A 23,591-nucleotide genomic window follows, 5' to 3' on the forward strand; every position below is an offset into this window, starting at 1 on the left:
ACATCTAAATCTACATCTGCCTCGCTACTCTGTAATTCATACTTAAGTGCCTGGCACTTCTTCGGATCACTTTCAGACTATTTCTCCACCGTTCCATTCTCTAACAGTGCTTGACTCTTTCTGTAGGACCTCTGATTTATTTTATTTTATTGCGACGATCATTTCTTCCTATGTAGGTTGGCGACATTAAAATATTTCCACATTCAAAGCAAAAAGTAGGTGATCCAAGTTTCGTGAAAATATCTCGCCGCAACGAAGAATACCTATGTTCTAACGATTGCCACCCCAACTCGCTTGCTGTACTCGTGACACACTCTCCTTGTATTTCGCGATAATACAGTAGAGCTGCCTTTTTTTTTTTTTTTTTTTTTGGACAGATCAGATTGAGGAAAGGTGGGGAACAGAATAGGATTTATCATTTTCGGCTTTTAACTCAGGCGATTTACGTAAGTCTCTGAAACCTACATCTCCTCGACCAGTCGCGGTTTGAACAACTGTTCTACCGAACATTATGTCACAAATACGCCACCTCTCTTTGGGAAAATTGCCCTATAATCGTGACATAATTTGCCGTTTAATTCACGCTACTGCAATGAATTCAGCGCGCTACCAAAGACTTCGTAACTCTCTGTAGCCGTTCAGATGAGCGCAACTGAGACGGAGGGTGTTTTATTTCTACTGTGAATCAATACATACTTGAGACTTGTTTCCGACACATACGTAAAAAGAGGTTTACCCGATAGTCGCGTAAAAAGGATTTGTTTGTTTTCATCACTGATTAAAACCCTTTAACAAAACCACGTTTTATTTGTAACGTGTTTTAAACGGTGTTTTTAACACGTGATTAAAAACACTTTATTTGAAGCATGCCAATCCTAAGTGGTATTCGGACGGACAGAGACAGACGGACAAAAAGGCTCAGTGAAAATTCACAAATTAATTTATCTTTAGTCGGCATATTATATTCAGTAAATGTCACTGAATCTTAACTTGCTTTCCAGATGAAAGATAACATTGTTTGTACCTTCCTCTGAGAAGTATGATTCAGTAGATTTTCAGTCTCTTGACATATTTGATCACTAACAGAATTCTCTTTGGTGAACAAACGATTAACTTGTTGCTCGCACGTGTGTTTCGACTTACTGGCGTGCCGCTTAACTTACGCATGATATAAGTTTTGATACAGGTTCATGTTAAACACAATGATATCGGCTTCATATGCGTTGCAGACTATCACGATTGACACACACACACACACACACACACACACACACACACACACACACAGTGATTTCGACCGGCGCAGCAGAGAATTTCCCTAATGAAATCTAACATTTTTGTGGCACTTCTTTCAAATCGTGGAATACAGGACACATGTTCAGGTAAAGTCTTCAAAGAGGCCATAAGACTGATGGGCACTTAAATATTGACTATGCTTGGCATTAATTACATAAAACAAAATGTTATCCGTTATAATACATATTCTCTCAACTAATAAGTTGGCGTGACATTTTTATAGTCGCCCCCCCCCCCCTCCCGCTTTAAATGACATTTGGTGAGATTTTGCCTCCCTCTCATCGCCCCTATTTTGAGCTCACGTAATTAATGGATGTCCTCTTAATGCTGATGCGGGCGTTGTTAGTTGTTGCGGTAAAACATCTGCAGCACTCACAAGAGAGTAGACCATCTCTGGAATTTGCATCAACGATCTAGTCAGTTGCATTGAAAACCGACAGACCATGGACAGGATGAAAACACGATACAGTTTCAAACTCGGCGCAGCGTATACACATTTCCCGCCACGCGCACCGTCTAACCACGTGTTCAGCCCGCAGCGTGCGGAACCGACTGTACACGTAGGGAACAGCTGTCAGTACGCGGTCAGCTGTCGCCTCGTGTGCCGTACGCGCTGCAGGTACGTAGCACGCCTTTTGTTCGGGGACTCGCGGGGGAATGTGTGGTTACTGTCCGCGTATGCTCTCGGTGCGATATAAAGTACCGACCACTCCTCGAGGATATGACAATGTTCCAAGTAAACAGCATATGTGATTATATGCACATGCTGGTTGTTCTCATGCAAGCATCACATGTGAAATAGATAGTGCATGAGACTAAGCAAAAACCTGCTAATTCCATTAACGTGAATTCTTAGAACAGTAAAAGTTATCATGTCGAAGGAGAAGCTAAAACCATTATATGAATTACAAACTACGAAAGAAAACAGAAAAAGACCTGCCCGTATCCTATATCATCATTTTTTTAAAATTAGTTAAGACACCTGAAACGAATTTGTAATAATTAGCGTTATTCCACTAGGAATTCATCAACGCTTTTTAAAATGTGTGTTGTTGTGTGGAAAGCAGAGTATTTAAGTAATTGGGGCTGGTATTTCACTTTTTTGCAGTGAACTGAACCTTGATGTAAACTTGTTGAAAATAAACCGAAGGATTTTTAAATGCCTTATTCGTTTTTCCAAGCATCCAAAGGAGCGAAACCTCCATTTGTTTGTCAAATAATTTACATTATATTTTCGTTTTGTAATAAGGAGTTACTTTATGAGGCAAATAATACCTAACGGCTTATTAGCTGTTCTAGAGGGAATTAGTTTCAAAACTTCTATCCAGAGCCGTACAGCAGTGTTTGTGCCCTTCCGGCTGAGCTGCAAAGCTGTCACCCGTAAAACTACGTTCCTGTAATTTTTCCGTGCAGATTTAGCAAATTTTATAGTGCAGGTAGTAGGTTTGATAGAAATGGAGCTTTATTGAACACTATTACTTAAATGAACAATATTAAAGAAAAATATGGCTCACAGAAAATCAAGTTAGCCCTTATAGTAAATAAATACCAATAGTATAATCTCTCTAAAGATATTTAAACGCAAACAAAATCTATATCCTATTGTTTATGACAGGTGCTATGCTTTGGTTTTATTAGCTTCTTCTGTTATTAATAGAGCATTAATTATTAACTAGGAATAAAAGAAAACGAGCTATAAGTAAGAATTGAGAAGCTATCCGGTTCTAGGACTTCGTTTTATCATAATTTTACTTTGCACTTCCCTGTGAGTGTGGCCGAGCGGTTCTAGGCGCTTCAGTCTCGAACAGCGCGACCGCTACAGACGCAGGTTCGAATCCTGCCTCTGGCATGGATGTGTGTGATGTCCTTAGGTTAGTTAGGTTTAAGTAGTTCTAAGTTCTAGGGACTGATGACCTCAGATGTTAAGTTCCATAGTGCTCAGAGCCATTTTTGAACTTCCTTGTTAGCAGCAAGAGTATTGCCTGGAGGGTCAAGCAAAACAGTGAGTAACATTTCCCCTCCACATTTTTTGTTTTCTTCCTCCACCACCGAGTCTCCCTCGAGCCCTCAGTCGGCAGTATCGCAAGTCCTCGGTCAAGTTACGTATTTCCTTCAGCAACTGCTCGCCGACTTTTGAGATCCTACACTACCTTAGCAGTAAGAACCTCATTGTTGAACATGAGCGAACTGTGTAGGCGGCAGCACTGTTGCCATGTAAACTGTGTAAACAAGCCGTTGCGATACCTTTTTGTTGGCTGGTAGTGGTTTCTTTATGATGAGACGCTGTAGAAATGACACTGTGACATCAGCATTAAGTTTATTGTCGCTGGCTGAGGAAAGGCTTCGTCTCGTAGACAGAAAATGGAGACTCGAGAGATTAATCCTCTTACCTTGACGCTGACCTACCCCGTCGGTATGGCCCTGCTTCCATCACAATTATGTTATGTGTATTACGAATTCACCGGCCAAGTAAGTTAAAAGCATATCAAACGAAAAGATTCCAATAAATTTTGCATTAGCTTTCTCACGTTATTAGTAAATCAAAACGTCCGTGAGTTACGAATAGATTAGTCTATCTTCATTTTTATCTTTTTTCCGTCTTTCCCTTAGTTGCTCTAAATTCGGGGATGTATGTACCGTCTATGCAACTAAATGAAGGCAGTTTGTTTATTGCCATACGCATTTCGCTTCTTTTATTTGGGACGCATTATCAGTGACCTGAAATACATGTTTCTTTTTATACATACAGTTAAAATATTAAGTGATAGGTATAATAAGCTGCTATATTACATTTTGTCGTGTTCTTCTCTTACTTTTTAGTTTAGAAGCAACTTTTGTAACACAAGTTTGTTTGTTTGGTGTTAACGATTTCCAGCGCTGTTAATACGTGTGTGGTCCTGGAGATGCATTTGTTAGTCTTCATACTCCAGGTGGTCGATTCCCGGCGATCTTACAAGCGATGTGACAAATATGGATGGAAGAACGCCAGGAACCGGCCAGCTGGAGTGTGAAGACTAACAAATACATCTCCTGGACCACACACATGTGTTAACAGCGCTGGAAATTGTAACACCGAACGGTACATTCACAATACGGAACTTGTGCTGTAAAAGTGTCTTCTAACCTAAAAAGCAAGAGAAAAACACGGCAAAATGTAATATAGCAGCCTATTATATTTATCACATAATACGTTAATTGTAGGTATAAAAAGAAACATGTATTTCAGGTCACTGATGATGCTTCCCAAATAAAAGAAGCGAAACGAATGTGGCAATAAAACTGCCTTCATTTAGTTGCATAGACGGTACATACCTCCACGAGATTAATCTTTATAATGCGTGTAGCGAGGAAATGCTATACTTATGACCGGTATTGTTTGTAATTACGTCACGTTACTTTTACGGAGCGGTTAAGGATGCCCATGTGTCAGTTCAGAGAGCACCATAAAATAGATCTGTTAATAGAGCTACGAAAATGGTGTGATGAGATGTCACACAAGCGAGCCCGCTTCAGTCTCTGGATCTTTTTGGTGGTTAAGCACACTGACTTAAGAAATTTGGAAAATAAACGTTATTTTCAAAATGTAACAAAGTAATTATATCTCTACGCGCAACGACCTTGTGATTGAACTGTATTTCAGTTTTATCCAGGTCAGTAAAATTTTTACCGAAATACCTAAGAAACTGATACACATGTAGCTCGTATTTATCTCACCGAAAGGCTCATGAGATGTCAATGTACGAGGATTCCGTCGCACTACTTGTAATGCACTCTTGCACAGATACGAATGAAACTGATAACGGCTAAATTGTCACCGTCGTGTTTCAGTTCGGGGACACTTGTACATTGTTGTTCAGGCAATAATATTTGTATAGTATCACATTCTTGTTACCAAAAATCTAGGAGGAGGTCATGAGATGTTTCTAAAATTATGCAATGTTTGGAAATAAAACTGCTTACTGATTCGCATGTGCTTCGTTTCGGAATCTTATTCTCTGACGCAACAATATTTGCACAGGTATCGGTAGCTAATTGTCTGTACAGTTAACAGTAGATCGTTTGTGTAATGTGAACCCTAGTGGATCACTATAACAATTTTTCTTTTTAATGTTGTCAGGGTGGGTAATGTTGGTAATGGACCTTGCAGCTAACTTGACAAACAGTATTTACCTGAGTGTTTCTAACAAAAGACCTGAAATGCATACATGAGTGCGCCGTATATTTAGGTTGGTACATAATGTCGTTGCCTTCTTCCATAGTTTAATAAACACGACAGATACACGTAACAGACTTGAGCCATCAATAACATAGCGTCCTACAACAGTCTGCCAACGCTACGGTAACTTTTCGACTCCGCGCGTATAGAAATTATGTGGTTTTGTGGCGAAGAACTTTTCGAGCCATGTTGGGAGCGCATTTTCGTCTGGAAAGGAAGATCATTGAATGTTGTTCGATAGAGAGCGGGAAAAGTGAAAATCTGAGGACGCAAGATCAGGTAAATAAGATGGATGCAGAACAACTTACCAACTCATCTCCTTTGTAGTGTTATTCGTCAATCTAGCAGAGTGCAGACGTGTATTACCGTGCAGTAACAGCACTTCACGCAGTTCTCCTAGTCGTTGTTCTTGGATTGCTTCTGCAAAACGTCTCAGCAGTTGACATTAAATGTCAGCAGTGATGGTTACAGCACGAGGAAGCAATTCGTAGTACACCACACCGCCGCTGTACCACAAGATGCATAGCATAAACTTTTTTGGATGCGCCCAGGTCATTGTATGTGGGGGTTACTGCTTCGTGTGGGCTCAACCATTCCTTCCTTTTCCCTATGTTAGCACAAGGATAAATATCACCAAATGGGAATTTGTAAACTAAAATAGCAACAGTGAACTAAAAATAAAAATGTACAGTCGATAAATAAACCCACAACAACCGGAATTCCAACATGCAAAATAAAAAACGCAACGAACTTACGCACCAACCTACTAGTAGCACTTTTATTACAAGGTTCCCCAAGGGTCATACTCTCAATTGAGATGAAACACATACATTAATGCGTTAGGGCCTAAGCCACCTTTAGAAATATGTGAGATATGAGAGTAAAACCGTACTGTAAAAAAAAATGTTTAAACGGATTAATGAACTGTCCTAGAATAATACCTCAAAAATTGGCCGTCGGCAATTGCAGCCAGAGTTAAAGTCCTGAACAGCCTTGAAGCGAATTGGATGGAACATGTCAGTTTTTCCATTTTCATTGGGAACACCCAGAAGAAAAGAAAAATCTACAAAAATTACACGAAATTGGCCCTGTCAGCACTCTATCCGTTTCAAAAAGATGTAATTATTTTTATGCTAATGGAATACACTGTTATTTATTCTCATTTCTTAGTAACTACATAGAAACTGTTCTTCTGTCGGTGGTCTTTCCAGGTGAGAGCTCATCGTCTATACTTATGGAGACAGTACCAGATTCAGCTTAAATTGCGTGTGTTTTTCATGACGAAATAGACACATTCTTGTGGCCCAGCAGTTACCTGTCAATGATGCCTTCCACTGAACTGCAGCTACGTATTCATTTACGTACATACTCCTCTGATCGCCATACGGAACGTGGAAAAAATACTGCCTGTATGCTTCCGTACAAGATCTAATTTCTCTTACCTTGTCCTCGCGGTTCGTACGTGAGATAAATTTTGGTGGCAGCAACATCTTTCTGCGGTCTGTCGCAAATGCTGGTTTTCTATTCTCTGTAGCGTATCGCGAGAGGACGCCTTCTTCCGTCCAGAAACATCCATTCGACTCCATGGAGCATTTCCATAATACTCAAGTGTTGATCGAACCCCCGCCTCAGAATTTCTTCGATGTCTTCTTTAACCCTGCCTGGTGGAGATCGCTAACAGTTCCGGCCTGGAGTGCAAGTGTTCTCTACGTGGTCTCCTATACAGGTGAGCTACTTTTTACCGACAATTTTGCCAATAATCCGAAGTCGACTTTCGCCTTCCCTACAAGCGACGTTGATGCTCCTTCCATTTCATGTCGCTTTTCAACGTTACGCCTTGATATTTAATCGACGTGACTGTGCCCATATCCACACCACTAAATTCTGTAATCTACTGTTATAGAATTTTTTTATACTCATCTCCATGAATTTACATTTTCCACATTTAGAGCAAGTTTCCATTTATGACAGCAAAGATAAATTCTGTTCGAGTCATGTTGTATCCTCCTACAGCCACCTAAAGGACAACATTGACCTGCACTCAAGAGCGTCATCAGCCAATAGTCACAGACTGCTGCTCGATCTGTTTGGTCACGGTAACATGAAGACTGCGCTAGTGCTGCCAGAATCGACACCGTTCGAAAGATATTCATTTGTCTGCGAGTGCTTCCGACGTACGAGGTGCATTCAAGTTCTAAGGCCTCCGATTTTTTTCTAATTAACTACTCACCCGAAATCGATGAAACTGGCGTTTTACTTCTCGACGTAATTGCCCTGCAGACGTACACATTTTTCACAACGCTGACGCCATGATTCCATGGCAGCGGCGAAGGCTTCTTTAGGAGTCTGTTTTGGCCATTGGAAAAGCGCTGAGGCAATAGCAGCACGGCTGGTGAATGTGCGGCCACGGAGAGCGTCTTTCATTGTTAGAAGAAGCCAAAAGTCACTAGGAGCCAGGTCAGGTGAGTAGGGAGCATGAGGAATCACTTCAAAGTTGTTATCACGAAGAAACTGTTGCGTAACGTTAGCTCGATGTGCGGGTGCATTGTTTTGGTGAAACAGCACACGCGCAGCCATTCCCGGACGTTTTTGTTGCAGTGCAGGAAGGAATTTGTTCTTCAAAACATTTTCGTAGGATGCACCTGTTACCGTAGTGCCCTTTGGAACGCAGTGGGTAAGGATTTCGCCCTCGCTGTCCCAGAACATGGACACCATCATTTTTTCAGAACTGGCAGTTATTCGAAATTTTTTTGGTGGCGGTGAATCTGTGTGCTTCCATTGAGCTGACTGACGCTTTGTTTCTGGATTGAAAAATGGCAGCCACTTCTCATCCATTGTCACAACCGACGAAAAGAAAGTCCCATTCAAGCTGTCGTTGCGCGTCAACATTGCTTTTCAACATGCCACATGGGCAGCCATGTGGTCGTCCGTCAGCATTCGTGGCACCCACCTGGATGACACTTTTCGCATTTTCAGGTCGTCATGCAGGATTGTGTGCACAGAACCCACAAAAATGCCAACTCTGGAGGCGATCTGTTCAACAGTCATTCGACGATCCCCCAAAACAATTCTCTCCACTTTCTCGATCATGTCGTCAGACCGGCTTGTGCGAGCCCAAGGTTGGTTCGGTTTGTTGTCACACGATGTTCTGCCTTCATTAAAGTGTCGCACCCACGAACGAACTTTCGACATACCAATAACTGCATCACCACATGTCTCCTTCAACTGTCGGTGAATTTCAATTGGTTTCACGCCACGCAAATTCAGAAAACGTGTGGTTGCACGCTGTTCAAATAAGAAAAACAACTCCATTTTAAGTATTAAAAACAGTTCTCATTCTCGCCGCTGGCGGTAAAATTCCATCTGCCGTACGGTGCTGCCCTCTCTGGGACCAATTGACAATGAACGCGGCCTCATTTTAAAACAATGCGCATGTTTCTATCTCTTTCCAGTCCGGAGAAAAAAAAAATCGGACTCCTCAGAACTTGAATGCACCTCCTAGAGCTGCCCCTGGACGTGAAGTATTATGAAGACGCTTGTGTCCAGTAATGAATAACTTCTGTAAGCAATTACTGAGGTGTTTACAAAAGAACAAAATCTTAGTGGACTTTACTTGTTAAAGTCAGTGGGGCAAGTTTATTTCAGAAGCTTTGTGCAATTACTTGTTGCAGAAGTGTAGTTTTTCTTAGAAAGCAAAGCAGCTTTCACTGTTGTTGCATTGTTACTAATGAATAAAAATCTTGACGAAACATAAAAATTAAAAAAAATTGAAAAAATATTAGACGATGGTATATTGAGGTTACCAAAAAACATTATTCAATTAACTAAAATCAGAGCGTTTCACTTACATTAAAATCTTTCAGTATGTCGTATGCAAATTTCGAACATCTGTTGTTATTGTATAATTAAATATTTGGTAACAGGAAATGTGGCGCAGTATCTCACGAAGAGACTGTCATTTAGTTACTCTTCCATTTTTGTAAGCAATGTTTACTACTTTTATCATAAATGTAATATATTTACAGGGTGTTTAAAAAATGACCAGTATATTTGAAACGGCAATACAAACTAAACGAGCAGCGATAGAAATACACCGTTTGTTGCAATATGCTTGGGACAACAGTACATTTTCAGGCAGACAAACATTGGAAATTACAGTAGTTGCAATTGTCAACAACAGATGGCGCTGCGGTCTGGGAAACTCTATAGTACGATATTTTCCACATATCCACCATGCGTAGCAATAATATGGCGTAGTCTCTGAATGAAATTACCCAAAACCTTTGACAACGTGTCTGGCGGAATGGCTTCACATGCAGATGAGATGTACTGCTTCAGCTGTTCAATTGTTGCTGGGTTCTGGCGGTACACCTGGTCTTTCAAGTGTCCCCACAGAAAGAAGTCACAGGGGTTCATGTCTGGCGAATAGGCAGGCGAATCCTCGCCGCCTCCTGTATGTTTCGGATAGCCCAAAGCAATCACACGATCATCGAAGTATTCATTCAGGAAATTAAAGACGTTGGCCGTGTGATGTGGCCGGGCACCATCTTGCATAAACCATGAGGTGTTCGCAGTGTTGTCTAAGCAGATTGTACCACCACAAATTCACGAAGAATGTCCAGATAGTGTGATGCAGTAATCGTTTCGGATCTGAAAAATGGGCCAATGATTCCTTTGGAAGAAATGGCGGCCCAGACCAGTACTTTTTGAGGATGCAGGGACGATGTGACTACAACATGGGGCTTTTCGGTTCCCCATATGCGCCAGTTCTGTTTATTGACGAAGCCGTCCAGGTAAAAATAAGCTTCGTCAGTAAACCAAATGCTGCCCACATGCATATCGCCGTCGTCAATCCTATGCACTATATCGTTAGCAAATGTCTCTCGTGCAGCAATGGTAGCAGCACTGAGGGGTTGCCACATTTGAATTTTGTATGGATAGAGGTGTAAACTCTGGCGCATGAGGCGATACATGGACGTTGGCGTCATTTGGGCCGCAGCTGCAACACGGTGAACGGAAACCCGAGGCCGCTGTTGGATCACCTGCTGCACTAGCTGCGCGTTGCCCTCTGTGGTTGCCGTACGCGGTCGCCCTACCTTTCCAGCACGTTCATCCGTCATGTTCCCAGTCCGTTGAAATTTTTCAAACAGATCCTTTATTGTATCGCTTTTTGGTCCTTTGGTTACATTAAACCTCCATTGAAAACTTTGTCTTGTTGCAACAACACTGTGTTCTAGGCGGTGGAATTCCAACACCAGAAAAATCCTCTGTTCTAAGGAATAAACCATGTTTTCCACAGCACACTTGCACATTGTGAACAGCACACGCTTACAGCAGAAAGACGACGTACAGACTGGCGCACCCACAGACTGCGTAGTCTTCTATATCTTTCACATCACTTGCAGCGCCATCTGTTGTTGAAAATTGTAACTACTGTAATTTCGAAAGTTTGTCCGCCTGAAAATGTACTGTTGTCCCAAGCATATTGCAACAAACGGTGTATTTCAATCGCTGCTCGTTTAGTTTTTATTGCCATTTCAAATAAACCCGTCATTTTTGAAACACCCTGTATGTTATGGTAAGATTAAAAAATCAGCTACAATTTAAAGACGCCTATACTGCCATTCTGCTTTCCTTCTGGTGAAACAAACTGATTGATAAACTCATTTCGCATTTCATTGACTATTAGTGCCAATTATATTCGCTTAAGTGTTCCAAGATCTTTCTTTCTGTCATTCTCATTTTCGACACTGCCATTTCTGTGTCGGTACTGAATACATACAACTTCTGTAAGTTTGAGGAAAACTTCCACACAATGACAAATTCGGCAAGTACTTGCAGCAAGATGCAAGAACGTGGAATGAATTTTCACCCTGCAGCAAAGTGTACACTGATTTGAAACCTCCTGACAAATTGAAACAGTTTGCCACACCGGGACTCGAATCTGGGGAACCGGCCAGGCGCACAGGTTTGGTTTGTCAGGAAGTTTCATGAACGAAACTGCTTTCACTAACTTGCGAATTTCCTGATGTTGACGAAACTACCGGATGTCCATGAAGGGGGTGGGAGGGGGGGCGGTATTCCAGATATGGTGGTTCCTATATTCAACCCAGTTCTGTGACTGTATGGATAATGCGCAGTACTACAGGAGGAAGTTAGACAGAAAGTGTAATAAATACGATTTCAGTATTATGATGTTAAGGCTAATTGCGAGAAAAGCAAAGCGACTGCAACGTCTCAGTGAGGAAGACTGAACTGTTGTCTAAAATAAAAGAAAACAAACCCACCTTAACAGCGTATGTGGTGGATAAAATCGCCGAGAGCGGAGGCTGTAATACGAGGTGCATGCAAGTTCTAAGGCCTCTGATTTTTTTGCTAATTAACTACTCACCCGAAATCGATGAAACAGGTGTCACTTCTCGATGTAATCGCCCTGCAGACGTACACATTTTTCACAACGCTGACGCCATGATTCCATGGCAGTGGCGAAGGCTTCTTTAGGAGACTGTTTTGACCACTGGAGAATCGCTAAGGCAATAGCAACACGGCTGGTGAATGTGCGGCCACGGAGAGTGTCTTACATTGTTGGAAAAAGCCAAAAGTCACTAGGAGCCAGGTCAGCTGAGTAGGGAGTATGAGGGATCACTTCCAAGTTGTTATCACGAAGAAACTGTTGCGTAACGTTAGCTCGATGTGTGGGTGCGTTGTCTTGGTGAAACAGCACACGCGCAGCCCTTCCCGGACGTTTTTGTTGCAGTGCAGGAGGGAATTTGTTCTTCAAAACATTTTCATAGAATGCCCCTGTTACCGTAGGGCGCTTTGGAACGCAATGGGTAAGAATTACGCCCTCGCTGTCCCAGAACATGGACACCATCATTTTTTCAGCACTGGCGGTTGCCCGAAATTTTTTTGATGCCGGTCAATCTGTGTGCTTCCATTGCGCTGACTGGCGCTTTGTTTCTGGATTGAAAAATGGCATCCACTTCTCATCCATTGTCGCAACCGACGAAAAGAAAGGCCCATTCATGCTGTCGTTGCGCGTCAACATTGCTTGGCAACATGTCACACAGGCAGCCATGTGGTCGTCCGTCAGCATTCGTGGCACCCACCTGGATGACACTTTTCGCATTTTCAGGTCGTCATGCAGGATTGTGTGCACAGAACCCACAAAAATGCCAACTCTGGAGGCGATCTGTTCAACAGTCATTCGACGATCCCCCAAAACAATTCTCTCCACTTTCTCGATCATGTCGTCAGACCGGCTTGTGCGAGCCCAAGGTTGGTTCGGTTTGTTGTCACACGATGTTCTGCCTTCATTAAAGTGTCGCACCCACGAACGAACTTTCGACATACCAATAACTGCATCACCACATGTCTCCTTCAACTGTCGGTGAATTTCAATTGGTTTCACGCCACGCAAATTCAGAAAACGTGTGGTTGCACGCTGTTCAAATAAGAAAAACAACTCCATTTTAAGTATTAAAAACAGTTCTCATTCTCGCCGCTGGCGGTAAAATTCCATCTGCCGTACGGTGCTGCCCTCTCTGGGACCAATTGACAATGAACGCGGCCTCATTTTAAAACAATGCGCATGTTTCTATCTCTTTCCAGTCCGGAGAAAAAAAAAATCGGACTCCTCAGAACTTGAATGCACCTCCTAGAGCTGCCCCTGGACGTGAAGTATTATGAAGACGCTTGTGTCCAGTAATGAATAACTTCTGTAAGCAATTACTGAGGTGTTTACAAAAGAACAAAATCTTAGTGGACTTTACTTGTTAAAGTCAGTGGGGCAAGTTTATTTCAGAAGCTTTGTGCAATTACTTGTTGCAGAAGTGTAGTTTTTCTTAGAAAGCAAAGCAGCTTTCACTGTTGTTGCATTGTTACTAATGAATAAAAATCTTGACGAAACATAAAAATTAAAAAAAATTGAAAAAATATTAGACGATGGTATATTGAGGTTACCAAAAAACATTATTCAATTAACTAAAATCAGAGCGTTTCACTTACATTAAAATCTTTCAGTATGTCGTATGCAAATTTCGAACATCTGTTGTTATTGTATAATTAAATATTTGGTAACAGGAAATGTGGCGCAGTATCTCACGAAGAGACTGTCATTTAGTTACTCTTCCATTTTTGTAAGCAATGTTTACTACTTTTATCATAAATGTAATATATTTACAGGGTGTTTAAAAAATGACCAGTATATTTGAAACGGCAATACAAACTAAACGAGCAGCGATAGAAATACACCGTTTGTTGCAATATGCTTGGGACAACAGTACATTTTCAGGCAGACAAACATTGGAAATTACAGTAGTTGCAATTGTCAACAACAGATGGCGCTGCGGTCTGGGAAACTCTATAGTACGATATTTTCCACATATCCACCATGCGTAGCAATAATATGGCGTAGTCTCTGAATGAAATTACCCAAAACCTTTGACAACGTGTCTGGCGGAATGGCTTCACATGCAGATGAGATGTACTGCTTCAGCTGTTCAATTGTTGCTGGGTTCTGGCGGTACACCTGGTCTTTCAAGTGTCCCCACAGAAAGAAGTCACAGGGGTTCATGTCTGGCGAATAGGCAGGCGAATCCTCGCCGCCTCCTGTATGTTTCGGATAGCCCAAAGCAATCACACGATCATCGAAGTATTCATTCAGGAAATTAAAGACGTTGGCCGTGTGATGTGGCCGGGCACCATCTTGCATAAACCATGAGGTGTTCGCAGTGTTGTCTAAGCAGATTGTACCACCACAAATTCACGAAGAATGTCCAGATAGTGTGATGCAGTAATCGTTTCGGATCTGAAAAATGGGCCAATGATTCCTTTGGAAGAAATGGCGGCCCAGACCAGTACTTTTTGAGGATGCAGGGACGATGTGACTACAACATGGGGCTTTTCGGTTCCCCATATGCGCCAGTTCTGTTTATTGACGAAGCCGTCCAGGTAAAAATAAGCTTCGTCAGTAAACCAAATGCTGCCCACATGCATATCGCCGTCGTCAATCCTATGCACTATATCGTTAGCAAATGTCTCTCGTGCAGCAATGGTAGCAGCACTGAGGGGTTGCCACATTTGAATTTTGTATGGATAGAGGTGTAAACTCTGGCGCATGAGGCGATACATGGACGTTGGCGTCATTTGGGCCGCAGCTGCAACACGGTGAACGGAAACCCGAGGCCGCTGTTGGATCACCTGCTGCACTAGCTGCGCGTTGCCCTCTGTGGTTGCCGTACGCGGTCGCCCTACCTTTCCAGCACGTTCATCCGTCATGTTCCCAGTCCGTTGAAATTTTTCAAACAGATCCTTTATTGTATCGCTTTTTGGTCCTTTGGTTACATTAAACCTCCATTGAAAACTTTGTCTTGTTGCAACAACACTGTGTTCTAGGCGGTGGAATTCCAACACCAGAAAAATCCTCTGTTCTAAGGAATAAACCATGTTTTCCACAGCACACTTGCACATTGTGAACAGCACACGCTTACAGCAGCAAGACGACGTACAGACTGGCGCACCCACAGACTGCGTAGTCTTCTATATCTTTCACATCACTTGCAGCGCCATCTGTTGTTGAAAATTGTAACTACTGTAATTTCGAAAGTTTGTCCGCCTGAAAATGTACTGTTGTCCCAAGCATATTGCAACAAACGGTGTATTTCAATCGCTGCTCGTTTAGTTTTTATTGCCATTTCAAATAAACCCGTCATTTTTGAAACACCCTGTATGTTATGGTAAGATTAAAAAATCAGCTACAATTTAAAGACGCCTATACTGCCATTCTGCTTTCCTTCTGGTGAAACAAACTGATTGATAAACTCATTTCGCATTTCATTGACTATTAGTGCCAATTATATTCGCTTAAGTGTTCCAAGATCTTTCTTTCTGTCATTCTCATTTTCGACACTGCCATTTCTGTGTCGGTACTGAATACATACAACTTCTGTAAGTTTGAGGAAAACTTCCACACAATGACAAATTCGGCAAGTACTTGCAGCAAGATGCAAGAACGTGGAATGAATTTTCACCCTGCAGCAAAGTGTACACTGATTTGAAACCTCCTGACAAATTGAAACAGTTTGCCACACCGGGACTCGAATCTGGGGAACCGGCCAGGCGCACAGGTTTGGTTTGTCAGGAAGTTTCATGAACGAAACTGCTTTCACTAACTTGCGAATTTCCTGATGTTGACGAAACTACCGGATGTCCATGAAGGGGGTGGGAGGGGGGGCGGTATTCCAGATATGGTGGTTCCTATATTCAACCCAGTTCTGTGACTGTATGGATAATGCGCAGTACTACAGGAGGAAGTTAGACAGAAAGTGTAATAAATACGATTTCAGTATTATGATGTTAAGGCTAATTGCGAGAAAAGCAAAGCGACTGCAACGTCTCAGTGAGGAAGACTGAACTGTTGTCTAAAATAAAAGAAAACAAACCCACCTTAACAGCGTATGTGGTGGATAAAATCGCCGAGAGCGGAGGCTGTAATACGAGGTGCATGCAAGTTCTAAGGCCTCTGATTTTTTTGCTAATTAACTACTCACCCGAAATCGATGAAACAGGTGTCACTTCTCGATGTAATCGCCCTGCAGACGTACACATTTTTCACAACGCTGACGCCATGATTCCATGGCAGTGGCGAAGGCTTCTTTAGGAGACTGTTTTGACCACTGGAGAATCGCTAAGGCAATAGCAACACGGCTGGTGAATGTGCGGCCACGGAGAGTGTCTTACATTGTTGGAAAAAGCCAAAAGTCACTAGGAGCCAGGTCAGCTGAGTAGGGAGTATGAGGGATCACTTCCAAGTTGTTATCACGAAGAAACTGTTACGTAACGTTAGCTCGATGTGTGGGTGCGTTGTCTTGGTGAAACAGCACACGCGCAGCCCTTCCCGGACGTTTTTGTTGCAGTGCAGGAGGGAATTTGTTCTTCAAAACATTTTCATAGAATGCCCCTGTTACCGTAGGGCGCTTTGGAACGCAATGGGTAAGAATTACGCCCTCGCTGTCCCAGAACATGGACACCATCATTTTTTCAGCACTGGCGGTTGCCCGAAATTTTTTTGATGCCGGTCAATCTGTGTGCTTCCATTGCGCTGACTGGCGCTTTGTTTCTGGATTGAAAAATGGCATCCACTTCTCATCCATTGTCGCAACCGACGAAAAGAAAGGCCCATTCATGCTGTCGTTGCGCGTCAACATTGCTTGGCAACATGTCACACAGGCAGCCATGTGGTCGTCCGTCAGCATTCGTGGCACCCACCTGGATGACACTTTTCGCATTTTCAGGTCGTCATGCAGGATTGTGTGCACAGAACCCACAAAAATGCCAACTCTGGAGGCGATCTGTTCAACAGTCATTCGACGATCCCCCAAAACAATTCTCTCCACTTTCTCGATCATGTCGTCAGACCGGCTTGTGCGAGCCCAAGGTTGGTTCGGTTTGTTGTCACACGATGTTCTGCCTTCATTAAAGTGTCGCACCCACGAACGAACTTTCGACATACCAATAACTGCATCACCACATGTCTCCTTCAACTGTCGGTGAATTTCAATTGGTTTCACGCCACGCAAATTCAGAAAACGTGTGGTTGCACGCTGTTCAAATAAGAAAAACAACTCCATTTTAAGTATTAAAAACAGTTCTCATTCTCGCCGCTGGCGGTAAAATTCCATCTGCCGTACGGTGCTGCCCTCTCTGGGACCAATTGACAATGAACGCGGCCTCATTTTAAAACAATGCGCATGTTTCTATCTCTTTCCAGTCTGGAGAAAAAAAATCGGAGGCCTTAGAACTTGAATGAACCTCGTATAGTCCGTTCAGCACCCTACAACTGCGATCTGAATCCGATGGAAATGGCGTGGGCCAAAATAAAACACAATTTCAGGGTGAACAATGTCACTGGTGACGTGTCAAAGAAAGATTGCAGAATTTCGTTAATGCTACTTTCCTTTCAGTTACTGCACAGGACTGGCAAGGTTAGTGCAGGTAAACGCAGCAGCTGGAGCAAGAGTATTGGACACGAGATGGAATAATGGCAACGGCCATCGATTAAGTTCTCGTCAGTACCACTTTCTCAAGCTATAGTGATGATGATGACGATGATGAAGACGATGATCTTGAATCAAACACTAATGACAGTGATGTTCAGTGACATCATTTTGACAATTCTTTTAGGAACAGTTAATTAGACTTTGTAAACATTACTGTTGTACTGTGTTTAATAAATGCTGTGTGCAAACAGATTCCAAAAGTCAGTTTTTGACTTTCGATTCATCTACTTTCTTTTTTTCATTATTTGCGATGGATAAATAATAAATAAGTTGCAGGCAAAACTCTCGTCATTTAAGTGGTCACCATTTCCATGAGTGCCGCCTCCGATTTCGTGTTAATCACAAAACGCGGGCAACGGTGTCAGGCAGCACTGCTGTAACCAGCCGACGCTGCCTTTCCGTCGGAAGCCGTACCGCGGGGGCAAGGCCGTTCCCGACAGCCACCGCGTCAAATTATCGTGGACAAACTGTACACTGGTGTCCAAAATTAAAGCAACAAACTGCTATTTCCCCGTCCTGTGTCTGATTCACGATATAATCATACAATCAATCTACAGATGTCGTCACGGTCTTGTTCTGCACGGAAGACGCCATTCCGATCAGCAGAGAGCCACGCCTGCAATGACGTCAGGGCACCTATGTAGCGGGCCGGTGTTTGCAGGCTGGTCCCACGTCCACAATCACTGTGTGCACAGTGAAGACGATGCAGTATGGCGCAGAAGAGACGCCTGCAGACGCTCTGGAGTGGAGGATGGAAGCAGGATGGTCGCAAACTGATGTGGCTCGATGGCTTAATGTGAAGTTCACTGAGGCTTTTTGCAAATGATGCTGTGGTGTATCGAGAGGTTGTGGCAATGGAAAATTGTACTGAAATGCAGGAGGATCTGCAGCGAATTGACGCATGGTGCAGGGAATGGCAATTGAATCTCAATGTAGACTAGTGTAATGTGCTGCGAATACGTAGAAAGACAGATCCCTTATCCTTTAGCTACAAAATAGCAGGTCAGCTAGTGGAAGCAGTTAATTCCATAAATTATCTTGGAGTACGCATTAGGAGTGATTTAAAATGGAATGATCATATAAAGTTAATCGTCGCCAGACTGAGATTCATTGGAAGAATCCTAAGGAAGTGCAATCCGAAAACAAAGGAAGTAGGTTACAGTACGCTTGTTCGCCCACTGCTTGAATACTGCTTAGCAGTGTGGGGTCCGTACCAGATAGGGTTGATAGAAGAGATAGAGAAGATCCAACGGAGAGCAGCGCGCTTCGTTACAGGATCATTTAGTAATCGCGAAAGCTTTACGTAGATGATAGATAAACTCCAGTGGAAGACTCTGCAGGAGAGACGCTCAGTAGCTCGGTACGGGCTTTTGTTAAAGTTTCGAGAACATACCTTTACCGAAGAGTCAAGCAGTATATTACTCCCTCCTACGTATATCTCGCGAAGAGACCATGAGGATAAAATCAGAGAGATTAGAGCCCACACAGAAGTATACCGACAATCCTTCTTTCCACGAACAATACGAGACTGGAGTAGAAGGGAGAACCGATTGAGGTATTCAGGGTACCCTCCGCCACACACCGTCAGGTGGCTTCCTTAGTATGGATGTAGATGTAGATGTAGATGTAGAATCGTTATGTTGTTTCTCGGATGTGGTTACAGTTTATAGAGATCGAAACTGTATCGTAGAGATTAGGGCGGGGCCGACCACTTGTGATATCATAAAAAGAGAACCATTATTTGGCTGTAAGGGCACGACGGTACTGCCTTAGTACAGCACAGCAACTGGTATCTGACCTCGCAGCATTCACTGGACGAGTGATGTCGAGGCAAGCAGTGTCCAGAAGGCTTCGGCAGAGTGTCCTTTATTGTCGGAAACCTGCTGTATGTGCACCAGCATCTTTACAGAAGGGAACGTCTAGTCGTCAACATGCCGCGTGGGCGGTCGAACAGTGGGGCAATGTTCTTTTCGCAGATGAGTCCCGCTTTTGTCTGGAGAGCGATTCTCGACGGATTCTCATCTGAAAGAAACATGATTGCGGAAACCAAATATTGTAGAAACAGACCGATATCGACGAGGATCCCTAATGGAGTGGCAGGAATTATGTCGACGACTAGAACACCTCTTAATGATATTGCACGGATGAATCAGCAAGATTTAACTGGTGTCAGGTACCACGAGGAGATCTTGGGATCTCAGGAGCGATTGTTGCGAGGAGGTGTGGGCCTAGACTTCGTATTAATGGACGATAATGCTCGACCTCATAAAGCGTAGGTGGTTGATGATTTTTGGAAACAGAAGATATTGCACGCATGGTATAGCCTGCTCGCTCTCCCGATTTGAACCCCATAGAGCATGTCTGGGATGCACTAGAGATATGGGTTGCATCACGTCAGCATCCGCCAACACCTCTTAAAGACTTGTGAGCAGCTTTGCAGAAAGAAAGGGCGTTATTGCCTCAACATGAGATTGATGACATCATTCAGAGCATGTCTCGAAGTTGTCGGGGCTATATTGGTGCCAGATGTGGTCACAATCCATACTGAGCACATTAACTTGACTTGACTTAATTCCTTTGGCCCTTATTGGGGCATAGGGCACCCAGGAGAACTCGCCATCCATCTCTGTCTTTGGCCATATGCCTCAATTCTGCCCAGGTCTTGCCAACGCTTTTTGCTTCCCCTTCCACTGTCCTCTCCCATGTGCCCCTTGGTCTCCCTCTCTTCCTTGTTCCCTGGGGATTCCATTCCAATGATTTTTTTTTCTGGATGGCTCCATCTGGTTTTCTCAAGGTGTGCCCCAAGCAACCCCACTTTCTGTTTCGTATCTGGTCTTCTATAGGCATCTGGTTTGTTATTCGCCAGAGCTCCTCATTACATATTTTTTCTGGCCACCAGATATACAGGGTGCATCGAAGACATCTATTTATGAAGCTTTGTAACTGGGCTGTTATCTTTTTATCCATTTTCCAGCTTTCACTGACATACACAAGGACAGCCTTTTGTATTAAAAATACAGATTTTTGTTTTGTACATGATACTTCTATTTTCCATATTGGATACAATTGTATGAAGGCAGCATTTGCCTTTTTAATGCGGTTTTTCACGTCATCTCCAGCTCCACCATCTTCTGTCACTATACTTCCCAGATACAGGAATGAGCTGACAGTCTCCACCCGCTGTTCACCTCCTTGTTCCCTGAAATTACTCTCATTTCCTTTGTTTTGCCTGTATTTATCTTGAAGCCAGCAGTCTCTGCCTCTTCTTTCAGCAAGTTTAATTTAGCTTACATATCAGTTAGACTTTGAGCTAATAAAACTATGTCGTCTGTAAAATCCAAACCCTCCAGACGTTCGTGGATCCCCCACTGGATTCCTCGTCCCCTGCCTGCTGTGACTCTTCTCATAACAGAGTCTAGAACAAGCACAAAAAATGTTGGTGACAAAATGCAACCCTGCCGGACTCCAGTTGTTACTTTTATGGGCTCTGTCATATTTTACTTGTGGAGTACGAAGCATTTGTAGCCATCATATAGATCTTTTATGATTTTTAAGATCTTCTGTAGTATGCCATACTTCCGCAACACCTGACAGAGCACTTTGTTTCACGGAATCGAAGGCCTTCTGAAAAAAAAATTGAATGCCAGGTACATGGTTGTATGGAATTCTTTCCTTTGCTCTAAAATGTTCCTAAGAGTGTTAATAAGATCAACACAAATGCGTTGTGCCCTAAAACCGGACGTCCTTCACGCAGTCACTTTTCAAGGGATTCCTTAATTCTGTTTAAAATAATTCTGGTGAGGTCGTTACTGGGCACTGACAACAATGTAATACCACGCCGTTTGTTACAGTCTGACAAATTTCCCTTTGGAGATTTCTCTTCAAGCCAAATATGTTTCAGCGAAGGATGAAGCATTTTAACAGCACTTTCAATATCGGCTTTTAAGAGCTCCGGTGCCACGTTGTCTAGGCCTAGAGCCTTTGTATTTTTTAGTGTTTGGAAGGCAATCCTAATTTCGTCCATTGTGGGACACTGCAAATTTATATCTTGATCTTTTTCGACCTCCTCTGGAACATCTCTTACCCGTTCCTTTTGGTTGTCTTCACAATTTCGCAGTTCCTTGAAGTGCTCCTCCTATCTCTGTAGCTGTGCTTGTTGAGTTGTAAGCATCACCCCATCCTTGCTCTTGACTGGTCCTTCATGTCTGAAGTTCTTCATTGACAACCGTTTGGTAATATTGTAGAGCTCTTTCATATTTCCTTCTCTTGCTGCCTCTTCTGCTAATTTTGCTTGCTCATCTATCCATTTCCTTTTATCTCGACGTAGCCATATTTTCACTTTTTTGTTCGCCTCCATGTAGTCTTTATGCGCTTTGCTCTTCTGCGCTCTTGTCTTACAAAAAATTAACTCAAGCTTTAGTTACTTCCTGTTGCTGATTTCATTCCATGTAGCATCGGAGATCCATTCCTTCCTTTGATGTGCCTTAAATCCTAAGATTTTTTCTCCCACATTTAAATAACTGTCTTTGATTTTTTGCCAACATGTTTCAATTCCTTCTTCCATAAAGTTTTCTTCAGAGAGGACCTGGAATCTGTTTTGTAGTTCAAGGGCAAATGTTTCTTTGATCTGTTGGTGTTTTAACCTTGCCACATTTATTTTCTTACACCTGTGATTGAGCTTGGCTCTATTTGTCAGTATCTTCAGTGTTAATTCCGCCAAAACTAAGTGGTGGTCACTCCCAACGTCTGCACCTCTTCTATTTCTGACATCTAACAGAGAATGTCGAAACTTGCGGCTTATGACTATGTGGCCAGTTTGATTTTCGGTAACGTGGTCTGCAGAAACGCGCGTTATCTTATGGCAGTTAAGATGTGGAAACAATGTGCCTCCAATGACTAGGTCATGTTCAGCGCATGTATCTATCAACAGTTCACCATTTACATTCCTGATCCCCACGCCATGCACACCCATGATATGTTCAACCCCTTCATTTTCTGAACCAACTTTTGCGTTCAAGTCACCCATTACCATTTTTATGTCTGTAGAATTTGTTTGTCTAAGGACTCCTTAAGCACTGTATAAAATGCATCTTTTAATTCTCCTTTAGCTATTTCAGTAGGTGCATAGCATTGAATTACAGTGACACATCGCACAAATGTTTTAAAGCGTGCGGTTATTATCCGTTCTGAGACTGGCTTCCACTCCAGTAATCTCTTCTTGCTGCTTTTAGATAGTAAGATGCCAACACCATTCCTATGCATCATGTCCTCACCTGTCTGACCCGCATACAGAAACACTCCACCATTTTGTGTTTGGAATTCCCCAGATTCTGGCCACCTTATTTTACTTAGTCCCAATATATCTAGTCGATAGTTCTCCATCTCTTTTTCGATCTGTCTTGGCCTCCCTGCCTCTCTCATCGTCCCAAAACCAATACAGGTTTTCCTTTTCAGGCCAAAGGTCATATCCTTAAGATCCATCCGGCTGTTTCTCCTTTTAGTTTCTGTGATATGTGTTTTTTTGGTGGTGCGCGTTATCAGCCCACAGCCCCCGAGTGTCCTGGTGGGGCTGCCACCTCATGGCCTGGACACCTGCCAAGGTTTTTTTCAGGGCCTTACCCCGTAAATAGCTTGTCTTCACCACGACTATAGAACGCTACCCATCCCTTCGCAGTAAGGCCCATGTGCAGCAACGTTGTCCTGGTTTCCAAGGATCTTCTGCTGTCCACATTGGGGGACTGTGTCTGCTGCCACACAATCGCAGGGAGGAAAAGGAAAGGAAGGGAGTGTATAGGATGGGACAGAACAGAAAAGGATAGGATAGGACAGGACAGGACACTAGACGGGACGTTGTGAGACACACATTGTCTGGAGCCTCTATGGAGACATGTCCGGCTTGGGAGGCCCTGCTGGTAGTTACACCACCGCCGGCATAGCCCTCCACTTCATTGGATCACACAAACACCCTCGCCCACACGGACAGTGTTTCGTTAAGGCGGTGTCTCCTGAGGGGGTCAGAA

At 43.0% G+C, this 23,591-nt stretch overlaps 1 protein-coding gene across 3 annotated transcripts in view; it reads left to right on the forward strand.

The window, feature by feature from the left end:
• The first annotated feature begins 1,872 nt into the window (after positions 1-1,872).
• LOC126354708 (MAP kinase-activating death domain protein) overlaps positions 1,873-23,591 on the forward strand; it is a 684,767-nt gene continuing 663,048 nt past the window's right edge. For all 3 annotated transcript variants that reach the window (XM_050004532.1, XM_050004534.1, XM_050004547.1), the window contains exon 1: positions 1,873-1,915. The gene's annotated coding sequence lies outside the window, so the exon portion shown is untranslated. The remainder of the gene's footprint in view (positions 1,916-23,591) is intronic.

The sequence above is a fragment of the Schistocerca gregaria genome, chromosome 3 (assembly GCF_023897955.1).
Source record: "Schistocerca gregaria isolate iqSchGreg1 chromosome 3, iqSchGreg1.2, whole genome shotgun sequence".
Lineage (NCBI taxonomy): Eukaryota > Metazoa > Arthropoda > Insecta > Orthoptera > Acrididae > Schistocerca > Schistocerca gregaria.